Raw genomic sequence first — 24,478 nt, forward strand, 5'->3', positions numbered from 1 at the left:
AAATTACTGAAGCAATCTACACTAAATTAAATATGATTCTGAAACATAGAAACTGAGCAAGGAAAATAGAAACACATAGGACACTGTTATTTTTGGACAATAGTCCTCGGAAAAATCCAATGCGGGAAAACCGGTACAACATCTCTGAGGGTTTTATTATTATGCAGGAGAAAATCTGAGTACAATTTTAGGATGCTCAACTAGAAATCCGATATAAAGAGAATACTGAAGAAAATACTGGTGAAATGATCTCACACTGTCATTGGAGAATCAATGATTGATCCTGCTGCTCTGGAGGCTCTGCGTCACTCTCTGCGTGGGCTCTGTGTCACTCTGGGCAGTTTCTGCATCACCCCTCCTGGGTATTATGTTGTCTCTCCTCTGGATCCTTTGATGGCTGAGAAATCAATCTTCTGCCTCCCGGACTCACACCCCTAATTCCGACAACTGAATTTTGACTTCACTTAGCAGGAAACTCGACTTCCGGTCAAGGACTGCGCTGCCTCTGCATCAGCACTGCGTGGGCTAGTGTCAACCCTCCTCTAGACATCTTTCTGTTCTCCCTTTGCCTCGTACTCTTTGAAAATTCCTTCTTTCGGATTCTCACTGCCCCTCTGCTGCAAGAAATCTCCTCAATCGATTTTTCCTCTTGAGAACTTCTCACTTCAGAAAATCTATTTCCTTGATCTCTCTGTGTATTTTCCAAATGACCCTCAAGACCCTTCTTATATCTTCCTATTGGACAACCAACGACCTAGATTAAATCATAATCAAAGGCTCAAATCGTTTTGGCTTGATCCGTGGCTTTTTCTAGAAGTTTCACCCCTGATTAGATTAATACCCATTAATATTTTAATTTTCCTAAGTTTAGACTTAGGAACCCCATTAAAAATATTAATTATTTTAATAAAATCAGTCCTAGGTGGCATTTCCCAAAACGATTTCTTGGTTCTTTGGAATACATGTTCCCAAGCCTCCCTGCAAAATTTGAGGCATAGGGCACATCCGATGCTACCTCAAATCAACAATCACTAGGCCCTACACAAAGACCCACTCTCTAGGCTTTACCGTACATCCCATCCCAGGGCTACTAGGCCCAATGGAGAGCAATCCACCTCTTGACTTTACTGTATATCCTGCCATTCACCGGCAAGGATTCCTAGGCCCATCGAGGCAGACAATCCTGGCTTTACCGCAACCCACAATCTGGCTCAAGAGTTACTAGGCCAGTGGCTCTACCGTGATCCACAATCTGGTTCAGGGGCCACTAGGCCATGTGTTTGTCATTTCAAAGATCCACCCCACTCAGATTTGAATCCATATGGAAATCTAGCTCAATTGAGGTATGATAGCCCATCTCATCAAGGTTATCAGGAAATGGCAAGGCTAGGATGAAAAACACAGTCATACTTGGCAAAACCCATGCCATAACAACAAAGAACCACATGCAATACCATGAATGCCAAATCTACAAGAAAATCACACATGCAAATCAATACCTGCAAAGAATCATGTTGTAGCTGCTTGATCCTACTCTTCCTTGCTTGATCTTCGCTTCCTCTTACCTTCTTTTCCTTTCTTGATACAATGCCCAAGTGCTCCAAGAAAACTCTAAGTGTCCAAGAGTGAGAGAGAGACAATAATGAGAGAGCTTCAAAATTGAATTGACAAAAAGGTTACCACCTAGTCCTCATAAGCCTTTTTATGAATGAGGCCTCTATTTTCTTCATTTTCCATTATTTTCCTTCAATTTCCTCCTCACATGCAATGTGTGACCTTTCACCTCCATTTTCTCCTAATTTCCATTATTTTCATAAATAAATGTGCCAAAAATGCCATTTTTCCTTTCCCAAGCCTTAGTCATTGCCTTTGCCAATTTCCTTAGCCATAACAAACCAAATGAACAACCCCTAAGATGTCCTACCCAACATTTAGCTTGGAATAAGTGTCCCATCAAACATGGTTATTATTTTTAACTTTTATTACATGGAATTTCCACCAGGGTTGTTACAGTGTTCTACAATTCTACTTATTATTTAACAACACCTATTGTGGATTTTCATAGGATTATTGCCCACCAAATTAGAGTATGAATTGAACATGCCTTTGTTGCACTTCTATTGCATCATTATGCCACTCTAATTGAACTAAGCACATCTACATGATGGCTCAAGCCCTCTCATTTTGGAGGAAAACTTTTCAATCTTTATTATAACATATTGTGCCTCTTAGTCATAGTTTTCATTAGCCCACATATCACTATCCATTATCCACAAGTTAATAATTCCATAGTAGGACTGTCAAGAACTATGCTCTCTATATTGTGAAAATTATGTTACATTTAGAGTGTATTCACATGATCATAGTTCAACCATATAATTAGAGAAGAAAAACTTTGTGAACTTGTATTTGGTGATCAAACTTCCAGATTTCCACCTAGACTTTGTTGCAACAATTATATGTTAGCTACTCCATGTCACTACATTGAATGTTTATAAAGCACTTAAGAAAATCAAAACCTATGATATACAATTATGTATTCATGACTAGGGGAAAAAATTGTTGTACTTTTTAATATGCACATTATCATACATAATTTGCTACATTTTTTTGGTTGGTATCTAGTGAAATTGACAACTAGTGGGTGGGATCATGCTCACATGACACAGGGTCAATTTCATCCACTACCACTATAAACTCTAAGCATACATGATGGAAGCAATACTAATCTTTGGCATCACATGAGAATGAGCTTCATAGGTGGTGAAGGAGCAACGAGTTGGTGCATTTGTCGATCACAACGAGGACGTTAATTGTACGCAGTTTCTGATGATGGTATGACGTCTTATTTTTATTTTGTTTCAAAAAAAGAATAGTTTTTCTCCCCTAGTTAGAAGGTAGTCAGGACGAGTCAGGAAAAAGGATGGTTGAATATTGGATGACATGTCGATCACCAGTCAAGTGTTTCTCATGGAGGATGAAGAGTTCTAGATTATGAACCAGAAGAAAGCAGTAATCAACATATTTGGACATCCACTCTGAAACATATCTATGATAAGTAAGGTGATAGTTATAAGGTTTAAATAGTTATGGAGCCCCATTCCATACCCCTAATAGCCGACGAAGCCTTGGAAAGGGCTTGGTTTCCATCTAGAGGTTCGAAAGAATTTAACCCAACTTTGTTCTCTTTGGTCTTAGGAATACAACGAATTGCGTTGAGTCATGGCTCAAAGGATCAGAGACAGGGATGTTTAGGCTTTATATGGGATTCGATGGAATTAACCCACCCTCTTGTTTCCATATTTCCTACCAACAAACATAGATCCAAGGTCGAATCCCTAATTTTTACTGGCTAATGCAATTTTCTCTAAGGTTATTGGACTTGGCAAGGGTTTTTTCTTTACAAGGGCTTTTCCAACCACATTTCTCCCAAGTTCCCACAACATAGCCATCCTCGAATAAATTTCTAAGGGATATCCTAATGTTGGTCAAAGGAGAGGGTCAAAACAAATAGGGAAATGAAGAAAGGTTTTAAGGGAAGGAACCCCTCTCAATCTCTGGGGGAATTTTGAGCTAGAATGTGGAACAAGAGAAAGGTGGAAAATGGTAAAAGAGTTGGTGTTTAAAGAGGGAAAGAAGAGAAAGATTATCCTTGGTTCTAGGGGGCAGATGTAGTGATGCGGAAAGCAAACTAAATGGTAGAGAAATTTCTGGTAGGGTGTGCACAGGGCAAGAAATTTAGCATGTCCTCCCTAAAAGCTTAAGTGGACAAAAAAATTGTGCCTACATTCAATATCCACCTTGATTTTGCACTATTGGCTAAGGGTTGGATTCACTTGAAATTCAAGGAAGTGACTAACATAAAGTGGGCCATTCAAAGTGTTTGCAAGATTGATTCCACCCCAATAATCTTCAACTTCTGGATGCCTCTTTTCGATGTCAAGCACGAAAGAATTGATGTAGTTCCGATTTTGGTAAGACTTCCTGGCCTACCTCTAAACTATTGGGATGCACTAGTCTTCAAATATATTGGAAAATTCTTGGGAACTTTCTTAGAACATGATTCTTCCTACTTGACACCGGGGAACATGTCCCTAACCCAGATATTGGTTAATATTGATCTATGTGAAGGGTCAGAAAAAGATATTGATATCATGCAAGGGGAGGAAATAATTTAGATCCTAGATTATGAAGGTATCACATTCATATGCAGGCAGTGCCACGAGCATATAAATTTGGTTAGATATTGTGAGCTCTCGTTACACAAAAAAGTGCACACAATCCCCAAAAAGAAACATGAATCCAACGTCAGGAGCAAGGAATTGATTAATTTTAGGAGGCACCATACACTCAGTTGTTATCAGAATGTTATGGAATCATAGGAAAATATCTACCAAGGGCACATGAGGAGAACACAATTGAAGTCTCAGTGGCAAGAAGAATGAAGGGGACAAAGGAAGGTACAATCTTGGCTTCATATCCCACATCTCTTTCCCTTATTTTTAGTGAAAATATAATATGCCTTTCAAATTCAAATGTTGGGGTTATGGGGTTTTTATGGAAGCATAAGTTTCCCACTCTACCATGCAACCCTTCTCACTGCCTTACTCCCTTTCTCAAGCCTTGTACCCGTGTCCATAAGTGTATATTGATTACTCCTCCTTTGCATCCGTTGCCTCAAAAACTCACTTTGAGAACTCATAAGTGAGAGAATTTGTGTATGATTTATGCTTTGGGTCAGTTTTTCCACAGAAGGAGGGTATTTTGAAGGGACTGGGTAAGCTTTCCCTCTCTGCCACCAAAGGAAGTCTTAACTGACAAAATCTAAATAAAAGGCACGAGAAGTCTTAGACGTAGGAAAATAATAATCCATTTAAGGGGCACTAAAAGCATTAACTGCTTTAGGAGGGATTCCCAAATGAAAATTTTCTCTTATAATTGCAAGGGTTTAACATGTCCCCATAAAAAATGTGCTCTAAGGAGGTTAGTAGAAGTTAGCAGTCTGGATTTAATTTTTCTACAAGGAAAACTAGTATAGGGTAATTCAATAGCCAAGTGTCTAGAAGCTCTATTGGGTGGTTGGAGGCTCCTGGGTATAGATGCTAGCAAAAGATCGGGGGATAGTTGTGGGTTGGAAAAGAAGAAACATTCAATCTTCAACCTATTGCAATGTGGATTTGGGTTTAGGAGTTGAGGTCTTTTCAGAGGAATGTAGAACATTTGTTACACTGTTAAATGTACATAGGCCCTCTCTCAACTGAAAGGATTTTTGGGACAAACATTTTGACAAATCCATAATAAGGTTAATGCCTTAGTAATAAGAGGAGACTTGAATTTTTCCCTAGGCACATCTAAGTCTTGGGGTCCAAAGGCAAGGTCGGATCCTCTTGCACAATACTTTTCAAATAAACTAGAACGAAGCAAATTGGTGGATGTGGAACCAATTAAATTAGCCCCCCACCTAGAGGAACCAACTTACAGGGGTAGATTGGGTTACAAAGAGAATAGACTGGTTCTTACTTTTATAAGCCTTGGTAGATAAAATTTTCGTTATTAAACAATGGATAAGGGTTAGAGGAGAGTCAAACCATTCCCCAATCTTTTTGGAAATAAAATGGGCATCGCAAAAGCTAACTAACCCTTTCAAGATGAAATCCTCTTGGTTAAAAGGAGAGGATTTACTAACCCCAGTGAACACTCATTGGAAATATTTTGACCCCCAATAAGGGTCCTCAACTACAATACAATTTGAAGCCAATTTAAAACTTATCAAATAGAAAATGAAGGAATGGGAAAAGGAGAAGAAGATGGCGACAATTTATGAATTGGCACAGATTGAAAAGCAACTTTAGGTTCATGCAAATCAAGAAGAGGAAGGTTTTGAATATACTAAATCTAGAGAGGCACTCGTTAACCTAGAAAAAAGGAAAAAAGTGATCCTAAAAAAAAGGGAGTCATAACAACATCTAAAAGCAAGGCCATTTGGTTGGATTGTGGAGATGAGAATACCAATCTTTTTCCAGGCTTATGCCAAGGGAAGGAAAATATGCAACACCATCTGGAGTCCTTAAGATCCTGCAAGCAAGGAAGTTTTGAAATTTTAAGGCTTAGTGGCCTTGGGAAAGAGTCACTTTGAGAATACTTTTCATGCTCCAGTTGGGTCCTCAATTGTAAAACTAATAAAAATTGAATTTTTTTCCCCAAGGTTTGTTGAAGAAGAGGAGAAAAATACCATCATGGAAGAAGTATCTAAAGAAGAAATGAAAACAATCTCATATTGCTTCCAGAAAGACAAGAGTCGAAGCTCAGATGGTTGGGTTGTCAAATTCTTCCTGGGCCTGTATGATACTATATGGAATGTCCTCATGTTGGTGATTGAAAAATCCAGAAGGGAGAGGAAAATAATTCTAGATTTCAACTCAACCTTAATAGCTCTCATTCCTAAAGTGGACTATAGAGTATATTTTAAGAATTTTCGGCCCATCTTTCTATGTAATACCATATATAAGGTATTAGCAAAAGTGATTACTAACAGACTCAAGCCCATTCTTCCAAAGTCAATCTCAAAATAAAAAATTGGCTTTTTGGAGGGTAGCCAAATTCATGAAGGTATAAGAGTGGCTTAGAGAGGCTTACACAGATAAAAATTCAGAACTTAAAGGGGCTTGTCATCAAGATAGGCCTCTCCAAAGCTTATGACAGAGTCAATTGGATTTATATCAGGCTCCTTTTGACTCATGTGGGATTGAGTACAAACTTATTTCTTAGGTAATGAGCAATATTCAGACAATATCCTTTGCTTTTCTAATAAATGAATTGACTCGTACCTTCTTTCATGCCCAAAGACGACTGCACTAGGGGTGCCCCCTCTCTCCACTCATGTTCCTGCTAGTAGCATCAGGGTTAAGTTGTCTCCTAGTAGAGGTAAAAGGACGGGGGACTTTCAAGGAACACTCATTGCCTGGGCTTTGGCACTTACAAACCTTCTATTTGTTAATGACATTCTCATTTTCTATAATGGATCTCCAAGAAAGGTGAATATTTTGATGGGGATTCTTACTCTATGTGGGAAATCCATGAGAATGATAATAAATAATGGAAATTCCAAAATCTCTCTTCATAACTTGGAAGATGGGGAGATTTTTCATATAACCCAACTTCTCCCATAGAAAACTAAGCCACTGGATGAGGGTTTAAAGTACTTGCGATTTCAATTAAAACCAAATGGTAATAGCAAGGAGGATTGGCACTGGCTCATTGCCAAGGTGAAGAAAATATTGAAAAGTTGGTGCTTCAGGTGGCTATCAAGGGCATGATGCTTAGTTTTGATAAAATTGGTATTAGAAGCCATTCTAGTATACTATATGTCACAAGGTTGGATTCCAAAATGTATCTTGGAAAAAATTAGAAGATTTTTTTAAATTTTCTTTGATTTGGAAAGCAGGAACATGGGGTGCTTCCTTAGGTCAAATGGGATAAACTAGTGACATCAATGCTCTTGGGATGTCACGACCTGAAGAATATCTTTTTGTTCTCAAAGGTTTTGGCTTCTAAGGGTGGATGGAGACTGCTCTAAATGAAGAGCCTATGGATGTCAGTTGTTACTCAAAAATAAATTTCTCTGGGTTCATTGGAAGATTAGATTAGAAGGGTGGATATGCCGAGGGCCAACATTCCAGCGATTTGGAGGGTAGTGCTAAACTACTTTGAACTCATTATCAATGGGCTATAATGGAGAGTAGGCAATGGTAACAAGGTGAGAATTGGTATTGATCCATGGCCTAGTTGTGGTCAAGGGCATGTAATCCCCCAACCCTTAATTTATTATTTGAGAGACAGAGGATTCTCCAAACTTCCTCATATCACTAGCCCAACCAACACAATTATTTGGAGACAAGGATGGAGATTAGCAAAAGAGTTGGATTAGAGGCGAAGTTCTAAGATGGATGGAGTGGTTTCCTGAATGCCCTGACAACTAGTCTATACAATTGATAGGCAGAGAGGATGAATTAGCTTGGAGTGTTTCTCCCTTTAGAACCTACACACCCAAGCTCAGATACATTTCCCTAATCACTATCAAATATTTAGAGAAATCGAAATGGTGTAGGATGGTGGTGTGTAAATCTAAGAGCCATGCAAAGGTAAAACTATTCACGTGGTTTCTGATGGAGAAGAAGGTCCCCACTTGGGATGTGCCACAAAAGAGATATGCACTCGAGCTGAGATGGTGCTCCCTATGCAAGCTCAATGAATAATCATCCTTGAAGTGTCCCTTCTATAAGCATGTATGGAACGTTTGCAAAAATTTTGCAGGACAAATTGGTGCATGGGAAGGGGAGGATTTGGAGGGGGCTTGGAGGGTTTGGCTCTCTAATCATATCTATCATGCTTACAAAGCACTCACTTTGATCATATGCTAGGGGGTGTGGTTGGATTGAAACATAACCATTTTTAGGACAAATTTCAGCCCCAAAACATGTATCCATGGAAGCTCTAACAATTTTAGCCCACTTCCAATAGGAAAAAGGCACAACCCCAACAAAAGTGATAGTAGAAAAAAATCTCGATCACTTCATGCCATGGGCTTGATTTGATGGAGTCTCTAGTAACTTAGGGCAATGGAGTGAAGGAACATTCATTCACTTTCTCTCAAAATCTCACTTATTGCATGTAAAATTGGGACTCATCTCTTGGACAAACAAAAAGGATGAAATATTAGCTTGCAAAAACATGTTGGTATTCACATTTGGTAAAGATTGCACACAAATACAAGTCTATGGGGATACTATGCTAATAATAAATTGGCTCAACAAAACACAAGTTTGCATAAACATCTTACACATACATATTTTTTAAGAAGCATTGTGGCTCAAAGAATTTTAATTTCTTTACATGTTCTTACATCTACATGGAGCAGGACTGGGTAATTGATCGACTCTCAAAAGAGGGGTTGGTAGTGGAACAAGGTCTTTGGCGGATCATGGAGCAACAAGATGGCAACTCATTCAATTTCTATCACAGGCCCTATATGGACCTTCTTTCTCAGGAAGAGAGGACTTAATCTTCCTGAACAATGACTTTTTTGTATCTTTTTTTCTTTGCAGTCTACTATACCACATCTTCTATCAAGGTGGAAAAATTAATTCTCACTATTTTTTATGTAATTATCTGAAAAATGCTCTTTGTAAATTTTGGACAAAAGAGGGAAAGTATGTAAAAGAAGCTTATAAGCTTAGAAAATAGATTTTAAAAACATTATGGAATACACACAAGGTGTGTATATACCGAATGTAATTTTGAATCATTTCTACAAAATGAATGGAAATTACGATTTTTTCCTATGAAAAATAAAGTAAAAACCTTTAAGCATACACAATGCACACTATCACCAACCCATCTACACCCGAGGGGCCCATAATTGCTACATTTTTAAAACAAGGTTTCCATTAATATTACTTTATTCTGAATATTTTTTGATAATATTCACTATTGTTAATGCATCCCAGATATCATTGGCTATAGTTTTTGGTCACATAGTTAAACTACATTGACTAGCTATTAATCACTCCAAATTCGCAATTATATCCAAAGTTGGTTGGAAATTCCATTCTTTAGAAGCTATGTGGTGTGACTTAATGAGCCTAATATACACAATTTCATTTTTTGAATTATCATATTTAAAAAATGAATTAAAATAAACAAATGTGTGACTAGTCATTTTAGTAGACTCAAACACTGGCTCTAGCCAAGTAATGGTGCAGTCGACGAACAAGGGTGCAATTGACACCCTCTCTTTAGACATTTATCCTCCAATTTACCTGGGTTTTGTGTGCTTTGGTATCTCCTCATCACCTTAAAGCTCTTGCACAAATCCTCCAATGTTTCCTTGGAATGACCACAATTTCTTGACATTTTTATTTATTGTATCCTCCTAAAGTTGAAGCTCTAGATCCTCTTCTTTATTAGTTGTTATAAGTATCTTCTCTTGCCTAATCCAAATGTTATGCATTCAAAAATTTGAATTCCTGCACATATATTAGCATTTCCACAAATCTCTCTTTTTTAAAACTTTCTACATACTCCCCCCATGACTTGTTGTTTCTTCCACATTAAGCTTGTAGAGGACATGTTTGTGTTGATGGACAACATATGCTAGCACCATTGTAAACATCAGTTCATGTTAGACAAATAATTACAAAGCTCATGCATGAACATATATTCAAGGAGTAAGTATGTGTTACTAAATTTATTATGAACCTGCTTATGTATTTGAATTAGACCTTATCATACATTGTTATGGAAAATAGTGCTATGAATATCATGCCTCATTTGATAAGGTTCCCTTTGAAAGAATCAAAGGGAATTCATCCTTATGTTGATAAGTGTATTAAGAAGATGCTACTTGTTAAATGTGTGTGGAAACTTCATAAAAAGTGTGAGGATATTTGCAAATTGATGCAACTAGGCAGAACAATTACAATAAAGAATAAACAAAAAAATCTAAAAATATTTCAATGAATAACATGTTACAATGAATATTACATATATAATTCCTTTCTTTTAATTAATTTAAAAAAAAGCTATAGTGAATATTGTGTATCTTCGTTGCAATGAATGAGAATTATTTCTATGGTTTATAATATTTACCTGTATTCTTTATCATCCATGTATTTAGTCCTCATGGTCTTGCTTCTTCCTCCCAAGCCCTAAATCCTCCTCAACAATAGTAACAATAACTTAACCAAGCATGGCTCTGGCCATTATGCCATAACTCGCTTTGGTTCTCGAATGAAAAAAGAATAATACAAACTTGGCATTGGTATTAATACTAAAACATAACTCAATGTTGTTTTGGTATTGACTTGGTCTTGAAACTCTAACAAATAACAATTTGAAACCTTTTTCTCAGGACTTTCCTTTTAAACATCTAGTATGGACAATGGAAGAAGTAACGGTATTATCTGTCTTATGTTTTGGTTAGTTTTTTCTATGATTTGCCACCATATTTCGACCTTAGGAAAACCATCTCATATCACTTTTGACACTTTTTAATTATATTTTTCATAATAGTCATTTTTAATTTTTGAAAATTCATGAAAGATAATGGTATTATAAAAACGAATTTACAAAACAACGAGAAATATCGTAATTTCTCATTTGTTTCCATATGTGCAGACCATCTTGGAAAATTCAGTGACATCGGTTTTATTGTTAAATCTCCTAATACCAGCCAAGATCTATTTTCTAATGATAATTTTTTATTCCCAACAATTCATTTAGTTAACAAAATAAATCCTGAATTACTGAAAAATAAAATCTTTGGTACTTTAACATCTAGAAATATATGTAGTGGAAATAAATTGGAGATCTTAATCACACATTGCAATAAAAATAATTCACCTGCAATAATTCTCCATCATTTATTAATATGGAAAATCAAGGTTTCAACCCATAGAGAAGTTACAAAGAAAAATATAGTGATTAGAACCAGCAACTCGGCTCCATTGGAATTATTCAGCCCAAGGACAATCAACGAACTAGAAATAGACCTCTAAAGAAATTCAACCCAAATCTCACCAAACAACCTCTACACCTAGCTCTTGCTCAACGTATGCGCACTCAAGCCTTGGCTCTAACAAATTGACCTCCCCAACAATTGTGCCTTCTTCTCACTTCAATGATTCAACCTCTCCAATTCGCAACAAAACGACCTCCTGGAAACACCTCAAAATTATCTTTGCATTCTTCTCCCTTCTCCTCAGTCAAACTAAGCCTCATGCTCCAAATTCTCTCTCTCCTTCTTGAGAAAATCTTTTGTCCAAAACTGTTTTAACTGCCTCCCTCTCTCTCGTGTTCTTATGTCTTCACCTCTTTGCTAGGCTTCTCTTTATAATCTACATTAAGCCCAAATCCCTAACCTGATCTCCCTTCTAGAAGATCATTGAGATCAATGGTTGAGATTGTTTCTAAGTCACTTAAATAAATAAAGTATTTATCCTTAGAAAATGACTTAATAGTTCATAATAATAAATTGACTTTAATTATTGTACGTTTCCTAAGTTATAATTAGGGAGAAGACATAAATCACTTACTCCACCAAGCAAGCACCTAAAGAGGTAATGACTCATCTTCTACATGCTAAGACACCAATCTTATGCAAAAGACCTTCCAAAGCTACCATAAGCTTCAACACTCCCTCGTGGCAAGGAAGGGATTCCCCATCACACCTAACTTACCTCAGTACTTCTAGTCCTTTGTCTTCTATGGTTGAAACTAAAAGGGTACTCTCCTCTAGAACCTATATGTACAATACTTCGTTCACCAACATGATACCTCTTGAGTACATCTGAAACTCAATACTATTAGTGCCTTTTATTACATACTTGGATTTATCACCAAGCTCTACATGTATATCCCTAGGCTCCTTGGTCATGTTGGTGAAGATGTCTCGAGATCTCGTCATGTGACGAGATGCTCCATTGTCCATAAACCATACATGTCTCGTGAAAATTCTAGAAAGGCATGACACCAAGGCAAAGTTTTTCTCGAACTTTTCAGCCATCTCATCCATTTGTGTTGTGGTTGTCGTAGTTGTCTTTCCCTTTCCCTTCTTCTTGTTTGGACACTAACTGGAAAAATGCCCAATATTGTGACACGCAAAGCACTTGACTTCGTTCACATCCTTCTCCTTTTTATTTTGTGAAGTTCCTCCTCCACTCTAGTTCTGTTTGACCTTCCCTTTCCCTTTTTCACTTATGTAGCAAAAGAAATCTCATCTTTCTCCTCAACACCCTTTCGTTGTCCTTCGATCAATGATCTCTCCCAAATCTCATTCTAGATGAAGTCATCCCACAACTGGCTTTAATTAGGAAGTTGTTTCCTAGCAACGATCCCATCCACAAAGGTGGTGCAATGCTTAACACAACCCTTTAGAGAAAAATTCTCCAGCTCTGAATCAATCACAGTTTCCCCAATAGCTACAAGCTAATCATGAGCTTGCTAGATCCTCATGAGGTGAGATGTTATAGTCTCAAATTTGTTCATCCTGGTGTTGTTTATTTCTCCCATAGCACCATTTTCATGTTTTCATTTGTGCTCTAATAAAGACCAGTCAAAGCTACCCACATCTGACATTCAATGTCCTTCCCTGTTATGTGAAGATTTATGTGATCCCTCACACCATCCAAAATCATACACCTTGCTTTCATGTCTTTGAGATTATGCTTGGCCGCAAAATTTGGATATGAAGGAACTTGAATGTTTGTGTTCACAAGATCCCACAAATCATTCATTTTTAGAATCATGGTAATTCACTCCTTTCAGGGATTGAAATTAGTAGCCCCATCCAACCTATGTTCATATCACAAACTACTCAGTGATGCCATCTTCACAAATTGACCTGTTGATGGTGCTGGACCCACCAACATGTCAGGGGATCTGCCCAGTAAGAATTCCCAACGAGACCTCAAACCGTTTGGAGTAGGATTCCCAACAGTGGGTAGTAAAGCAATGCCTTGACGACGATAATAAGCATAGGTAAGTGTGATATCGTTGTCGGAAGCAAGTGTGTGACCTTGCAGCGAGTCAAGTGAGATGCACGGGGATTCTAACACACGAAGGGGAAAGGGGAAGTGTGTCCCTTAGAAGCCTGTAATAGTATGCAGCCTGAAAGGAACACATGAGCGGAATGACATCACAAGCTGGAAAGTAGAATAGTCCACAATCTAAAGTGATGGGTTAAATCGACAACACGTTTGCAACAAGATTCATACAATTGCATACAAAATAGTTCATACACAAATGCATAAGTTAAATAACATACATTTCTAAAGAAACAAGAATAGTCCAACTACAATAACAACATATTCGTGAAAATGTGTTGGTTTTGTTATATATTATATTAAGTGAAATTTCCATCCATACATACACCATTGACAACCAATAACCCCAATAGTGGAACATTACAGTCAACACCGTCTGCTCCTCCAAAGTGATGTACTCACTTTGCACTATGGAGAAGCCAAGGCTCATCACAATACTCTCCAAGCCTTCTCTAAGAAATGCTTGGCCAAAATCTTGGCTCCCAAAATCCTGTGCTATGTGTTATGAGGTTCTATATATAGCAAAGGGTGGGGTGACCATTGAAATTCCCCTTTGACTCTTAGACTGCCCTCGTGACTCTTCACATTACATAATGACTGTTTTCATTCCACTAATGACACTTGGAATTTCACTTACAATGTGTTTATAATAATACATTTTCCACATGTACCCATGTGGGAAAAAATAGGCTTGAGTTAGCCTGACAAGACAAACAACATCACTTAGGGTCTTAGGGAAATACCAACTCGATAACCTCCTCACGATGGTCTTCAGTGACGAACTGATACCAATATTGGTGCTACGTTATTGTGTCCCCATACTATTTGGTGACATCTTTGTCAAAGCGAACTCTTGCCTCCATGGCTTCTGGGTATATGGTTCTGAAAGCTCTATCTATCTCATCTTGGAGCATGCGCAACATTTTCCTAAGTGTGGCTAGACCATCGATATACTTTTGCATGTTCTTTGCACTGAGCTGCAAGTCATCACTAGTGGCTTCACACATCAACTGCTCTATGTACTTGTCGACATCCAGCATGACTTGGTTCTTCCTCATGGCCTGAGTGAGGGTTCTGATGGAAGGGATCTTGTGTGTTCGCACTATGACATCTAGACTCCTGAACAACCATGCATAGGAAGCCTCAATGCTAGTGATGAGTGGAGGGATATTCTCATAGTTTTGGATCAACATCCGAATCCGTGCTTTGTCTAGCTTAGCCTCTGGCTTCATCCTCTTGTGCAAGTAAAGTGAGGTTCCCTTGTACCTCATTTTCCATTCTTGCATGTGCGCAATAGCAGTGTGAATGTCTTTGAGAGTTTGGTCTATTTGCGCGCACTACTGCTGAAAGCCGTATAGATGGACAACCGCTTTGTGCATGGTGACAAATCTTCTATACATTGTCCGCATGGTGGCCTCCAAAGTTGATATCTCCGCCACTATTTCTTTCTTCATCTCTGTCATGGCAGATCCTGCAGACTTCTCTGTTCTCTGCCTGGCCTCTTGTAAGTCCTTCACCATTCGATCATTCTCTGTTATCAAGAACTTGACCGTTGAACTCATGGCTTATGCATAATCCTTAGAAGCCTCGACCATGGCAACTGGATGTCTTATAACATCTGGTACAACCACCCTTTATTCTATGTGCGCAGGTGATGTATGATCATCCGAGAGCTGCTTTCTTTGTGCTTGTACAATCCTATGCTGTGTCTCGTCAAATGCCAGATTGTACACATCGATCTACGAATCATCATCAAGGAGAACAACTTCTCCTTGCTTGCTTAGGATTGGTTTTGACTCTAGAGGTGGCAGAGACTATGGTGTGACCTCAGATGCCCTCGACATGAGATCGATGTCTTGGTCCTATAGCTCCTGTTCCATCTCCATTTCTGTTGCCTCAACCAACTACTCAACCTGCTGAGAAAGTTCCCGAACCTACACATGCTCATCCTCTTCTTCATTTGCTAGCTTCTCTGCTCCTTCAACCCGTATCTATGTAGTTTTCTCTGTTAGTGCACCTTGTCCTTCTTCCTATTCCTGTTTTTGCCTTTCTTCCCTTTCTCTCCTCCTGAGCTTTTGTTCTATTTTCAACTTCTTCTCTGTCTCTTGCAATCTCTTCTTTGTATATTCCAACCTTTGCTTCTCTCTCTTCTTCCTCTCTACTCTCCTTTTGCGTTTTCACCTCTTTGCATCTATCTCCAAAGCTACTCTCTCAACAAGTGTATATTCTTTGAACTTGTAGCTTTGCTCAACCTCTGCGCTCTCGACAATCTTCCTCTTTCCTTTTTCTTGCGCTGATTTGTTGCTCACTACTACTGCTGTGGTTGTTGTTGTTGCCTACAGTGCTGCTTTCCATTTTATCGATATGTTGACTGGTTCATTGAGCCTAGAGGTGATATAGTAATACCTCCAAGGTTCTTCCTTTGGCTAATGACATGCACCGTGGATCCATGGGTAGCACACCTTTGCACAATGGTTCTTGCATATGCAGTGGGAATCATACGGATTGAAGCTCTTGGTGTCGAACCCAAACTTCTTCAAGTTCTCGTCCCTTTACATCCCCATTTTTCAAGGTACGAATATCGTACAACCCAATCTGCAAAGGAAGAGTGGGCCATGGTGCCTTCTTCCTCCTGTGTAGTTTTGCTTATAACCCCGTGGAGATGTGGTATGAAACCTATTATATGACCAACTTGTCCATGGAAAACCTTGGTAGCTCATGCAGAGGCTTCTCCGTTCTAAACATCCTGATGAAGGTGCCATCGGGTGAGGCATACCAATATGCAATGTTAAGAAATGCATGCATCGCGTCTTGGGACATGCAAGGTGGATATTGTTCGAATATCATCCTGTACAATAGGGCGATGAAGTGGTTAGACAACCTCACCATGAATCCTCGGTAGATACACTTAGAGAGCGACTTGTAATAAACATTCACAACATCCTCTGATGGTGTCCATGTCCAACCCATGCCAGGGAACTGTTACTGGGCACAAATTGCATCAAGCAGGTACGCGGAAATAAAGAATCTTGCTTTCTCATCCTTATGCGGATTCCAGACATTAGAAACATGTACTTTCAGTTGAAGAGCTAACATGTCTGACCAGTTGAAAGGCCTTCCTTCATTTGTCAACCGATCTAACACAATAACCCAACTTTGCAGGAAGGTTTCCATGCTCTCTTGAGCATACAAGCGACATGTGAATATGACCAGGAGTTGGTAATCCATCCCAAGTGACTTCGTCTTGTATACCTAGTTGGGTGTCGTCCTGAAATTCGATGGTTCTTTTACCCAAGGATTCATGATGTATGTAGTTTTCACATTGCAGTTGGGAGTGAAGAACAACGCATCCTTGTAGTTCACCGATTGCAGAAAGTGATACATCTGATGGTAGTTTTCCAACCTGAAGGTGGCAAGTTGTGTCCCACTAGTATTTCTCAATGTCATCGTCTCACGATTGGTATGTGAGACAACCCAGTGAATGATATCTGCGCAAGGGAAGACGAGCTACCTGCATGTAACCCTGTATAAGCCTAACTTGTGAATGTTGACATAGACTTGTCAATCTTCCATATCTTCCTTGAAACTGCCTGCAAATATGCCCTTTATTTCTTTCCATGTGATCTTCATGTCCTTCTCTACGAACAACTGCATGTCTGCATAGATGGGCAAGTTCATTGGCACCTATTCAACCAAGTCTCCAATGCTGCTCTCTACAGTGTCCTTTGATCCAGATCTCTTGGAAACCATGATGCCTATACTGCTGAGAGACTTATCAACAACTAATGTACCTAGAGATAGAGCAGACACTCACGACAAGAAAATGCCAGTTTAAAAACACAAAGCACTTCAAGGATCGATCATGCAACAAGCTAGGTGAATACTAGGCAAGATTGCACAGTAGTGACTCTTAGAGGTGGGGAGAATGTCAACCAAAACTACGCATTGTGCAGTCCCAACTGCCAGTGAGACCTGATGTTAACTGGAACTGCGCAGAGCGTAGTCCAGCTAGGTTGACTATGGACTGAAACTACGCAATGCGCAGTTCAGTTTGGCTCAATTGCTGGCTGGGACTATGCATTATGCAATCCCAGTGGGCAAGACTGGGCACTGTCTCCTAAAACTACACAGGTCACAACTAGAGGCAAGTGACAAGCAACTTCTGCTCAATTCATGGAGCCAAGGTAGTCTTTGAGTTCCAGAAACATGCAGTGCATGTCGAGACAAGCAAGATCTGAGCTAAGTCAGCCCATATCTACCAAGGGAAACTTGAAAACGATTAGATATGAATGCATGAGCGAAGGATGGTGCAGATAGTATTGAATGATCATGCATGCAATAAAAACCAATGTAGGAATAAGTCAAATGGATGAATAATGAATCTGGTGGGGAGAGTCACCGCAACAATGACTGTTAGTGCAAAAACAATATTATGCATGCGACACTTAAGAAAGACAACGAAAAACTTGAAACAACACTTATACAAGTTAAAAAAAACTAAAACACCAACTATTTTTCAGTAAAACATGCAAAACAACACTCACACAAGCCAAGGAATCAAAAGCGACAGAAAAAGTAGCAAAAAACTTACCTGGAAAAGTTGCGCCAACTGTGCCGAAGGTTCCTAGATGCCTCAGGAATGCTAGAGCTCCAAGATAGAATGTGTATAATGAGCTCTGGGACATCCATTAAATAGATTTGGTAGATTCAGGGTTTATGATGCGCACGCCAAAAATCTAGGAAAAAGCAACAAGTGGCGGGAAGTTTTAGAAATTGACTTGAGTTTAATTCCCAGTGCTAAAAATAGATCCCTATTTTTTAGGGATGATTTTTGCTTTTTTCTTTTTTCAGGAAAGGCTGCCATGCATGCATGGATAAATTGCGCATTTTTGGGGAGAACCATGCAACTTGCCATCACATGCATTAGACATCAGCTGATGGAATGATTCTGTACAATTCCCGGGCTGAGTGGCTTTGGCTGCCTCTCATGCTCTGCGCAATTTCCCAGCTGAAGACAAGCTGTTAGCTGGGTTTGCGTAATTTCTGAGCTGAAGCTCACTACTGAGATGCTCTATGCAATTCTGGAGAGTAAGGCAGGCTGCTAGGTTGCTCTGCACAATTCCTGAGAGAAAGGCAAGCTAACCTCTAGGACTGCACAATTTTCCAAGACAATGCAAGAACCGGATGTAAACCAAGTCATGGGGTCAGCTTGTGGTTAGTCAATAAAGCAAGTAAGCGAACACATGCTACAAAGTGAAATATGAATTCAAATGAAAACACAAGTACCTGAGCAGTGCAAGACAAGATGCTAAGATTTTCAGGAGGGAGGCTCCAAAACAAAGCGAAGGTAGAATTTTGGAGGGTGGTTGTAGCCGCTGCAACATGACCATGGCCACAAAACCTGACTATAAAATTTAAAAATAATTCTGCTGTCATAAAAAAAGAGAATTTCATTGCTATGGTTTCATACCTCTCTCTTGAGTTATCTAAAAAGCTTTGATACCATGGTAAATATCCTAATACCAATCTAGATTTATTTTCTCATGATAATTATTTATTCCCCATAATTTATTTAATTAACAAAATAAATCCTTAATTACTGAAAAATAAAACCACTGGTATTTTAACATGTAGAAATACATGCAGCAAAAATAAATCAGAGAGATCAATCACACATTGCAATAGAAATAATTCACCCACAAAAATTCTTTGTCATTTATTAATATGCAAAATTAGGGTTTCGACCCACATAATTCACCCCACTAGAATAATTCGACGCAAGGAAAATCGACCTTTGAAGAAATTTGGCCTAAAGAAAATCGACCCACCTCTCACCAAAAAATTGACCTTTGTGCCTAGCTCTCGCTTAGCCTTTGTGCACTCATAACTTGGCCCTATAAAATCGACCACCCTAGAAACTATGCCTCCTTCTCACTTCGACAATTCAACCTCTACAATTCTCAACAAAAGGACCTCCTAGAAACACCCTAAAATTAGCCCTGTATTTTTCTTCCTCCTCAATTGAATTGAGCCTCACACTCTAGAGAATTCTCTCTCTCCTTCTTAAGAAAATAACTTTCCCAAAAAAGTTGTAGTTGCCTCTCTCTCTTGTGTTCTTGTGTCTTCACCTCTTTGTTAGGCTTCTTTTATAATCTTCATTAAGCCCAAAACCCTATCCCTAATATCCCTTCTAAAATATATTGGAGATCAATGGTTGAGATTATTTCTAAGTCACTTAAATAATTAAATTATTTATCCTTAGGAAATGACTTGATATTCCATAATAAGTAATTGACTTTAATTATTGTACTTTTCCAGAGTTAGATTTTGAATGAAGACATAAACCACTTACTCCACCCATCAAGCACCTAAAGAGGCAATAAATCATCTTCCACATGCTAAGACACCAAGCCTATGTAGAAGACCTTACAAAACTACTACAAGCTTCAAAATTTGTCACAATGTATCCCAAGATGGATGAATACCTATTCGCTTAGTAAAAATTGACCAAAAACTAACTAGTCAACGTGGACAGTTTGGAGGCAAAAACATAGGATGGTTTGCTAAATTCATTCATATCTAATATAATTTGATTTTATCCATTATCTAAGCATGGAATGAGGCCAATTTGATCCAAACGTAATATAAGAATAGCTTATGGTTACCAACAAGAAGGATTTTTCGAAATTAGTTTCATTTTTGTGTATAAATGCAAGCAAATGGGGTTTCCTTCGTAAGCTTTGTAATTCTAAACATTTGAGAATTATATTTGTGATATTAGTGTTCACTGTCTTCAGTCCCAAAGCTTTGATTTTTGTTCCATTTCAAGTAATATATGCAGGTCTCTTGATTTTCCATTGTTGGTAGTCTCTGGTGTGAATGAGAAGGAGTGGAGGGCCCAGACAACCCAAGCCCACACACTTATTTTATTTTTTGTCTATCATTTGTATGTTGGTATATACTTTTATGCTAGAAAACTCTCATTTTCACGTGTTTGTAATTTTGTTGTAAATACTTGCAATTATAAGTTTTATGTGCTCATAACTTGCCTATAAGCTTGCTTTACATACTTATCTTATTTGGTGTACATGTTCTTTCAGTTAGTTGTTATCCATGACAAAATGATCATAAAATAATTGATGTACATGAGGACAAACTTATTATCTATCTAAGTACAATACTAGGAGTGATCATCCCTTCTTTTATCTAAAGCGGAAAAGGCCCTAGTGCATTCATAACTCATCAAACTGGTATTGCTTTGAGGCATCAGAGTTCTTGCTTTCATAGATGATCTCATGCTTTGATAGATTAGCCAATGACATGAGAAAAAAAAACCTATTGTTGGATTGTGTAAAAGACTAAGAGTGACCGCCCAAATACCCCTCTATTTTGCAAAGGACTTAGTGCATGCAAGTCCATCAAACTTAAGTTAATTGAGCGTTGATTTCAATTCCCATTGTTTTAATTTCCAATCATTTGATTTCAATGTGAATACTCAAAAATCAATTGTTTATGATATTCTAAAAGACTAGGAGCCAACCACTGTAACTTCGGGAACCATGGGAGTTACAACATTTGGGACAATAGTGCATGCCTAATCTTTCAACAGATTTTGGGTTTGTGTATGCTTTATTTTCAAACATGTGTGATTATATTAGTTTTCTTTTAAAAGTTTTGTTTCATGCTTTCTAAGCTTGCTCCTTTGATTTTTGTAAATCTAGGATTTTGAACCTTAAGTAGTTGACTAGCTCTTAACTCTAGCACTTAATCCTAATTTAGTATTTCATTTTCTCAAGTGACAAGCAATCTAGTTTAAATTCTTTACGTATTGTAATCCACTTCTAAATTTATCAACACCCAAATTGATATAAATATTATTTCCTAATTTATACCATAGATTATTAGCTTCACATTTATCGTTGCAATGGAAGCACATTTCGATTTTGAACTAGATTTAGAGTCTTCTTAAAAGTTTGCATTTAATTTTTCACAATATAAACATTTAGGACCTAGAGGATTAGAAGTGATAAGACAAAAGGTAAGAACCTGTGCATTCACATTAGTTGAGTCTGTGACAAGTCCAAGTCATGTTTATATTTGTATGCTTATATTATATTTAATTTTGTTTATTTATGCATTCTTATACTAGACCTAGAGATAAGAAAGGAAGGTATATAAAACAAAGATCCCCCACTACTAACCAACCTTAAGTGATACCCGGAACATAAAAAACACAATTAGAAGAAAAAACAACCCCAAGTGTTGGGAAAATATCTATTGAATAGTTGGAGCAAAAACAATTTGAAGGAAAATTATTAACTGTTGTGGAAAGAAAAATATTATTGGATCACCAAACAAAGAAGAATCAAGTACAACAATAATCCCCTTAAATAGAAAAAACAAGAAAAACAACCCCTCAACTAGTTCTTGAAGAGATAGGAATCCATAAGGAGGAAAAACTTAAATTCCCTAGTGAACCAAATTCTCCACTAGTCTTTCAAACACCAAGACAATACTGGGAAGAACAACCTAAATTTCCGAGTGAAATATTTGAAGGTAATTTTTACTGGATTGAAGAATTTTCAAATTTGTTTGAAGGAGAAATGGCAGATGTAGATAGAGAACGAGAATTAAAAGAAAGAGAAGAGCAAGAAAGACATGAAACAAAAAGAGAAAAAGAAAGACAATAATAATGAGCAAGAATTGAAGTAGAAAGGAAAGAAAATATAAGGCAAACAATGATGAAATAAGATCAAATGTAGGAGGAAGAAGAGCTAGATTTGAAGAAGAAGAAGACAAATATGATGAAACTACTTTTGGGTGAAAATGAACATCCCTCCTTTTGTTCTACCAATCTTCCATGGTATGCCTACTATATACCTTGATGCTTTCTTGTTTTAATTTTGATATTTTATGCCTTACATAAGGATACATAAGTGATCCTGAAAACTTTGTCTATTCCCTACTACTTTGAAAGGTTTTACATTAAAATGGTTTACGGGATTAAGATAGTCAACTATAGTATATTGGGATAATATGAGAAAGACATTTTTTAGAAAATATCAACCTTATTATAGATCCCAAAATTCCAAAGAAGACATTTTTAGGATGAGACAACAAGAGGATGAAAGTTTGGAAGATTACATGGAGAGGTTTATATACAACCTACAAAAATCAAGACAAAGAAATCTAAGTCCTGAATTTACCTGAAAATTTTTCTTAAAAGGAATTTGAGATGAATATATAGATGTCCTTAATCTTATGGGGGCAGGTGATGTTTCTCGATTATCTTATGATCATATTGTTGAGTTGTGCAGGAAATACTACAGAGGAAGAGATAAATCAGGTAAGGGACAATGAGATGCTCTCCCAAAGGTGACTAATTCAACCTCAAGAGGAATGACAAGGACACAACTTGGTAATATTTTTAGAAAATTTCAAAACTGGCTTCTTAAATTCTCTTGGCTCTCAAATTGATACACTAAAAGATAAAAAGAGGCAAGAAGAACACAATGAAGTATTATCTATATTTTATCGTAAATGTGGAAAGAAACATCCTTACGTGAATGTCCTTTGGATAGTATTGAAATTTGTTAAGAGAAGCACAATGAAAAAATTCCCAACAACATAGGAAATAAAGACAACCTACAAGAAATAAAGTGAAACGACAAAATCACTTTACTATGTTGTGCCACCATGAGGGCCTTTGTATCCTCAATCTATAGGTATGCCTCATGATACAACTTCACAATTTTCTCTATATGAATATCCTACACAAAATAATCGAATGCTCCAATGCTTTGGTAGGCCTGGCCTCGTCACCAACCTCCAAACCAACCTTATCAAGAAGGTTGGAAAGGACAAGCTTATGGAAACCAACCTCCATATAATCCCTAACAACCTTATCAACTATAATCTTAGATATCAATTTTTGGGATTCAACTGCATTAAGAAAGTCATTCATCTATGACCATTTCCATGAGAGGAAATGGTCATAGATGAATGACTTTCTTAACGCAGTTGAATCCCAAAAAATGATACCTAATATAATGCACTGCGGAAGACCCTCAATACTTAAAAACTATAATCTTATCAACCATCATATCCCCAACGATCATACCAATAACAACCTCCTTTTGAATAGTTCCAACAACCTCAAAATTTTATGTTGAACAACAATTTCTGGTATCACAAATAACCCTACCTCAAAAACTTCAGTTTCTTTCTAACCAACCTCAACCTAGACCTACACAATTACTAGCCTAGTCACTGGTAAATCCCAATAGTAAAGTTGAAAAACCCATGTAAAATAAAGAGGAAGGAATACTTCCCACTTATGCAATTCCTTATATTGATCATGTCCACTTAAACTTAGGAAAGGTTTTACAAAATGAATCTCCTATCATTATAGAAGAACAAGAAGAAGAAATTGAGGAAGTTCCAAACAAAAATAGTAGATCTAAAAGCATAGAAAAATCTAAAAGCACAAAAACATCTAAAATCACAAAAGCTCAACATGATCAATCATTGGCAGTTAAATCACCTCCTTCCGCAAAGAGCTTGATCATAGAAAAGGCAATAATTCCTTTTGAGCTTGATTTCTTAAATCAATTAAATAATCTATTTGTTAAAATTGCATTATTGCACACTATTAGATAAATACTAATTTATGCAAAAACAATCAAGTAATCATGTTTTAAAAAATCTAAGATAAGAAATAAAGACTCAACTACGATATATGTCATTGGAAACTTGGCTAGCATAATGTCAAAATCAATTGAAACTGAAAAATATTTTGATATGGGAATTCCTATGGTTAGGATTATAATCGACCATCTTTCAGTACCAAACACTTTAATCGACTTAGGTGCAATAAT

This window comes from Pinus tabuliformis, chromosome 2_2 (genome assembly GCF_031772625.1).
Source record: "Pinus tabuliformis cultivar Carrire ecotype Pingquan chromosome 2_2, CPIR1, whole genome shotgun sequence".
In the NCBI taxonomy this organism is placed as follows: Eukaryota; Viridiplantae; Streptophyta; class Pinopsida; order Pinales; family Pinaceae; genus Pinus; species Pinus tabuliformis.